The sequence below is a fragment of the Lathyrus oleraceus genome, chromosome 7, assembly GCF_024323335.1.
Source record: "Lathyrus oleraceus cultivar Zhongwan6 chromosome 7, CAAS_Psat_ZW6_1.0, whole genome shotgun sequence".
In the NCBI taxonomy this organism is placed as follows: Eukaryota; Viridiplantae; Streptophyta; class Magnoliopsida; order Fabales; family Fabaceae; genus Lathyrus; species Lathyrus oleraceus.
In genome coordinates, this window is record NC_066585.1 from 11037920 (window position 1) to 11045440 (window position 7521).

Below are 7521 nucleotides of genomic sequence, written 5' to 3' on the forward strand. Positions count from 1 at the left end.
CACTAGCCATGCGCTAGGTTTCATCGATTATGACCTAACATCTGAGGGCAGGAATCACAACAAAGCCTTGCATATCACAATGGAATGCAAAGGGACTGTGCTTTCCCATGTTTTGGTTGATACAGGTTCTTCTCTGAATGTTCTCCCAAAGAAAGCCTTAACGAAGTTGGATTGCGATGACGCCACCCTGAGGCCAAGTAATTTAGTTGTAAGGGCTTTTGATGGCTCTAAGCGAGCTGTTTATGGTGAAGTTGAGTTGCCAGTTAAGATTGGACCGCAGGTATTCAAGAGTACCTTTTATGTGATGGATATCCAGCCTACCTATAGCTGTCTGCTAGGTCGACCCTGGATTCATGTTGTCGGTGCTGTTACTTCTACTCTCCACCAGAAGCTCAAATATGGACTAGAAGGTCAGATCGTCACCGTCTGTGGTGAAGAGGATATTTTTGTTAGCCACCTGTCTACATTTAAGTATGTGGAGATGGATGGCGAGATGCATGAGATGCTGTGTCAGGGCTTCGAAGCCATAAACATCAGTGAGGTCGCGCCCGAAACTGTCTTTTCACCTGAGTCTGAGAAGGTCGGGACTTCTATCTCTTCATACAAGCAAGCTGTTGAAGTGGTTAAGGATGGTAATGCCCAAGGCTGGGGCAAATTTGTGGAGCCAATCATAAAAGAAGACAAGTTTGGATTGGGGTATACTCCGGGGTCTCAGAAGAATGAAGCCGGTACTTTCTCCAGCGGGGGTTTGGTTTCTCCCCAACCGTTAATGCTGCAGATGAAGACAAGGCTGACAACGACTGTGACTTAGATAGCTGGATTCGCCCGTGTGTCCCAGGAGAAAAGCTCGACAATTGGTCATCTGAAAAAGTCGTCCGGTTTACTCTACTGAAGGAGTAATTTTCATTGTTTTCCTTTTATCACATGCATAACAAAGTCTTACACTTTGACCAAGGTGTAATGACTCATCTGTAGGGCCATCCATTTAGTTACATTTCACAATTATTTTCATCATCAATAAAGGACAGCTTTTGCAAACAATTTTGTGTTCTCTTTCTTTCAATTATTTTTACTTTTACAAAAACGGCAATGTTTCTTTTTCGTTTTTCTTTCCAAAAAACACCTCGTAAAACTGATCACCCGGATCTCATTGCTAACGACACTGCTATGGCCAAGTATGACTTCGACAATCCTATCTATCAAGCCGAAGAAGGGGTTGAGGAAGATTGTGAATTGCCTGAGGAGTTAGCCAGGTTGTTGAAACAGGAGGACCGAGCTATCACACTTTATCAGGAGGTGGTTGAGACCATCAACATTGGTACCGAAGACGACAAGAAAGAGATCAAGATCGGGGCCAGTCTACAGGCCGAGAGGAAAATACCGTTGATCATGTACTTGACTGTGTTAGAAAGGTCAATGGGTTGTGTGCTCGGTCAGCATGACGAGTCAGGTCGAAAAGAGCATGCAATATACTACCTTAGCAAAAAGTTTACCGACTGTGAACAAAGATACTCACTGCTCGAGAAAACTTGCCGAGCTTTGGCATGGGCTGCTCGCCGACTAAGACAGTATATGTTGACTCACACGACTCTATTGATATCAAAGATGGATCAAGTCAAGTATATTTTTGAAAAGCCAGCAGGGTTGCTAAGTGGCAAATGATGCTGACAGAGTATGACATCCAATACACTTCACAAAAAGCCATCAAAGGAAGTATCTTGTCAGACTATCTTGCCGCACAACTGATTGATGATTACCAACCTATGAGGTTCGACTTTCCTGATGAGGACATCATGTTTCTCAAATCGAAAGATTGCAAGGAACCACTCCCGGAGGAGGGGCCTGACCCTGAATCCAAATGGATTATGATGTTTGATGGGGCGGTCAACGTCAATGGTCGCGGAGTTGGTGCAGTGTTGATCACATCGGAGGGGGTTCATATGCCATTTTGTGCCAGAATAACTTTTCCCTGCACCAACAATGAAGTCGGACGAAGCAGAATGGGTCCGTTCTCGATACAATCAGCTAAGCCTAGTTGAGGAAAAGACACTAGCAGCTATATGCCATGGCCAGCTATATCAGAGACGGACGAAGAGAGCGTTTGATCAGAAAGTGCGCCCTCGGGAGTATCGAGTCGGTGAGTTGGTACTCAAAAGAATTCTTCCTCCCAACACAGATCACAGGGGCAAATGGACACCGAACAACGAGGGTCCATACGTGGTTAAAAGAATTTTCTCTGGCGGAGCTCTGATGCTAACAACCATGGATGGCGAAGACTTCCCATCCCCTATCAACTCAGACGCAGTTAAAAAATACTTCGCATAAAATAGATCCGCTGGACAGTAAAAAGAATAGTCCAGGCAAAAAAGGGGCATCCTGACGAACCAAAAAAAAGAATGAAGAGGTTCGGGCAAAAATTAGGGATATAAAAAAAAATGTACAACCGGTGAGTCGAAAACCCGAAAGGGCGGCTCAGGCAAAAAAGAGTATCCCGGTGGATTGAAAACCCAAAAGGGCGGTCCACACAAAAGTTAGGGAATAAGCGAATAACTACGATCTGAGTTCATCCGTGTTATATCACCTTTTCATTCAATCCGGCAATCTTCGAAGGTAAAAGATCGACTAATCATCCACTTCAGAAAGCAAGATGAGCAGAGCATCTTGAGGACATACGAGCCATAGCAGAGTCGAAACTCGGTGGGACCCCGTTTCCACATTGCCATTAGGATAGTTTCTCTTGTTCAATTTATAGCGATCGCCTCTTTCCAGGGATCAGCTTCCTGATGTACTCGCCTATTCCTGGCACAAATTTTTCAACCAACAAAAGTCGAATAATTCAGTTAAAAAGCCTCTTTACTTTTCATTTATCAGTTTGTTTGCAAAAGATGTCTGAATTCTTGAGGAAACATATTGCATCTGAATGTAATGGTGGCTGTTGCAGATGACTTGCGCAGGAAAACAGTCAAAATTGCTTTGAATGTGCTTAATCCCGGACGGTGAATTCAAACCGAGTAATTCCCTGGGGCATACGTGTATTTTTTGGTTACAGGTCACAGGAGCCGGATGCCAAGTCATGAATCCTCACCCCCAAGCGGTTGACAAAGCCTCCCCTCTGCAGAGCAGGTTCCCCAGTAGAGTTGACAGTATCCAGACTGTATATCCCTAGTAGAGTTGACAGTATCTAGTATGTATATCCCCAGCGGAGTCGACAGTGCCAGATTGTATCTTCCCGGCAACAGCGGAGTAGTCGCATACCCAACAAACAAGAGGGTGGTGTTCCCAGTGTTCATCTCGTCCCCAACAGGTTATTTTTTTTAACATATTTGTTTTAATCCCCAGCCTGAGGACGATTAGCAAGTTCATATCCCCAACAAAGGTCGATTCCTACGACATTTCCCCAGGAAGTGCTTTCCTCACAAACTCTCCTCACAGAGCCTCGCCAAGCAAAGTTTCCATAGTTGATACTTCCCCAACAAGGTCAACTTTTCAAAAAAGGCCGATTTATTTTCGGTGGCTCCCCGGTCCCGGCAGACGGATCGTTCCCCATAGAGCATTCAAGGATTGATACAACGATCCGCTCCCTGCCAGAGTTGCTTCCCCAAGCAGATATCTTTTTTCTTTTGCACCATGCATAACATTTGCATTTGCATTTGCATGCATATCAAACTGTAAGACCCCAATTTTGTCCCTAAGATCCCTCATGGCATCATATCATCTCATATCATTGCCTCAAGGATCATTGTGCACCTTGCCTCCTTCCCTAAGGGTGGGTCATCTTTTGAGAGTGGTTCTTGATCACCAAGCATGTGTTGCATTTGTATATCATTGCTTTTCATTTGTTTACTAACCAAAAGTACAAAAATATGTCATCTAACCTTGTTACTTGCAGATGAAGCAACCATAGGTCAAAACAGTCAAAGGCATTCATTGAGCAATAGATGGTGGCCATTCTGAAGAATTTGGGCACCATGAGAATTCATAAGAGTTCATATGAACCATGATATCATTTTGGATCGAGATCTCAAGTGGTAGAGGCTTGGATGTCATCAGAGCATAGCCAGGTCAACTGAAACCCTAGAAAAGTCAACACAAGTCAACTGTGCATTCAATCATGGATTTGAAGGTGGGAGATGATTAAAGAGACCTCATTCATGTCCATACAAGTCTCATATAACATTTCAAATATCAACAATGAGGAATTTGAGGTCAGATGAAAAGTTTCCAAAAATAGTAAGTGACCTGTAATTTCAAACTGCCAAAAATGGAAAGATCTTCTCCTCAAGTTTACACCATCAAGCAAGCTTCAAATGAGATTTTGCCCAACATAAAAGTTGAAGATCTTGCTCTCACCTTTCCAAAAAGTCCAAGAACATGAATTTCTCATGTGTGGTTGAAAAGTTATGGATCAATCTTTGCCAAGAAAATTTGAAGTTCAAAAGGGGATAACTTTCACACCACAAGGCCAATTGGAATGGTTCTTCTTGCAACATTCCTATTTTAACATGCTTTATCATAATCATGTATCACATTTCATCAATTCTCATCACAAAAATATTACATTTCTCACTTGAATTTAATTTGAATTTTGGAGGGAATGTCCAATTTGAAAATTATGCATTACATTCACTTCCAACCAATTGCATTTGCTTCCAAGTCACATTTTAAGCTCATTCCAATCAAAAACTCGGCACTGTTCCATTGGCATATGAGCATAAGGGTGATTTTGGCAATTTTGCATAAACACTTTCCATTTCACTAATCCTTTTGCATTAGCCTAACCATGATTAAGGAGCTTCATTAGCAGAGGGTATATAACCTTAATCCTAACAAAATTCATCAACAAGAACTTCAGAATTTCAGATCTAAACTTTTGCTCTCAAAATTCTCTCAACTTTTTCTTCGTTTTTCTTCATAGCTTTTGCATTGTTCTTGTTCTGTTGATCATCCATAAGCATTATTGAAGTGGATTGAAGCCAGATCCTGCAGAATTCAAGCCAAATCGTGGACTGTTGAACTTGCATCCTCCCATGGCAGTTGAGATTTCAAGAGGAATCAAGCATTGTTGAGCTGAAATCTTGCATCCATTCATTCATTCAAGTTTAGTAGAGCATCTGTTTCGCGTTTCCAGGACTTGAATCAAGCAAATCCAACTCTGCATCTTCATAGAGGTCAGTTTTCGATTGCTCTAATTCATGAAATTAGGATGTGCATCTTGTAGATCTTGGAACATAGAGTATGATGAACTTTAGATCTATTGATTTCATGCAATATTGAAGTAGTTATGTTGAATTGAAGTTTGGTTGATGAAACTTTCTCTGCTCGATTCATTTGATACAGTTAGAATTAGGGTAAATGGATGCTGGATTATTGATGTGTGTTGAATGATGATTCGATTGATATATGTTTGGTGAATTTCTGTGATGATTGGATCTTGATGATGATGAACATGATGAACACGTGATGAATAGCTAGGGTTTCTATTTCCAGATTCACTTTGATCTTGCCTGGCCGTGTTTGCATGTGAATCTTTGTTTATGCTCATGTATTGGTACACCTGGCTACAACGTGGCTTTTTGATTGGTCTGTGTTGTTTTGCGCTGCCACACAAGCATAAGTGAAACGGTGCGTTTCACTTATGAGAGCGCCAAGTTCAAATGCATGCACGGTTCGAATCCGGACCAAAGACATTTCACATATTTGGCTTTTGCATTTTCTCTTGTATGCCTTCCATGTTCATACCACTTGTTTCATGCATTTTAAATTTTTCTCTTCATTCAAAAATTCATAACTCAAAACATACTTATCCAAATCACATGAGGTTTTTTGCACAGTGATCTTCATGATGTCTTCTATTTTCTGGATATTTTTACAGAATTTGTGCACGGTTGAAAATGTTTTTGGCCTAGGGTTTATGTTTGTATGTCATATCTTGCACCTTGCTTGCTATTTTCTTTGTGAAATAATGATGGTTAATTCAATGAACATGAAAATTTGCATGCATAAACTAGACATCCTAATGGTCATTTTGGTATATAGTTTGCATATTTCTCACTTCTGGTTGTTGAGATATGATGTGATTAATGAAGGTGTGACAATGTGTGTCACACCTTGGCTTGCTTGACTTGCTGATTTTATTTACCTTGCCAAATAAATGCCAAATGATCTGAATTTTTGCATGGTGCTACTTCTGGATGTTAGGATTGATCATGATTTTTTGTAGAATTTTTGGATCTATTTCCAATTTGTTTGAGATTTTCTTTGCTGGTTGGTCATAATTGGACTTTTGATGAGTGTTGAACTTTCATGATTTGTGAAATTCTTATGCCTTATCATATGAGCTTGAAATTTTGTACATTGATTCTTGACATGTTAAAGTGTGTCTTGGCTTTGGTTTGAGTCATTTATCTTATGTCATTTCTGTTTTAGGATTGCCTTAAGTTGATGCACCATTTGTGGTCTTGTTTGAGCTTGTTTATGCTTACCTTGACTTGATGATTTGATTGACATGCTTATACGCATCCAATTGCTTTGATTTTTGGTGTGTTGATCATTTGATGTGTTCTGTTTAGACATGATTTTTCTTGGAATTTATTGAGCCATTTTTGATTTGATTTGATTTGAATTGGTTCATTCTGTTTGCCTCATTGAGCTTTCAACTTGCATACTTTGACATGATTTGTTTATGAAATGAAATTGGTTGATGCTTTTGATATGGGACCACTTGGATATTGTCCTTATTTGATTAATCTTGATTCTTGTCAATTTTCATGTTCTGTTTTGGATTATTTCTCCTTCTTTGACCCTAGGCCTTGTCCTAGTGGTTTGTTTCTCATGTTTGAGTTTGTTTTCAGGTTAAAAAGCACATGGCCTTAAGGAGATTAATTCACATTGCTTGAGTTGGTTTATTTGTTTGATATTGACTAACCTTGATTTGTTTTGTAGGATGCTTTGTGCTCATTTGATTTGAGCTTGTGCCTTGCACATTGTAGCCTTACTTGTTTGATTGTACATTGTCTGTTGACTGTTGGATTATCTGTCTGACTTTTTGAATTGTATACTGATTGAGTTGGATTGTTTTCATGTACATTTAGTTGCTTAAGTTCACTTTGAACTTGCTTTTGCTTGGTTGCTTAACCAATTAGGTATAACATCTTTTCTTCATGTAGTCTGGAAGACCTGGCTTGTTATGTGGCCAGGCACCTGTCTGAAGTCCTCCTTAAGAGGCAATGTTTATGATTGTTTATCTTTGTCCCCAAGCAGGAAAAGTCCTTTTGATAAGGCAATTGGTAGATACAAGAGATGTGTAGTCCATCTCCTACTATTCTGTGTGTCATCCCTTTGCTCACATTACATGTGGTAGCATTGTGGATCTTAACCCAAGATCTATAGAGTCATTAACTTGTGGAGAGAGTTCCAACTTTCTGAACTCCCACACCTTCTATTATTCAATGCTCTCTCTGACCAGAGATAAGAGCTATGAGGCACACCCCTCATCTCCTTTTCATCTGCTTCACCTTAACT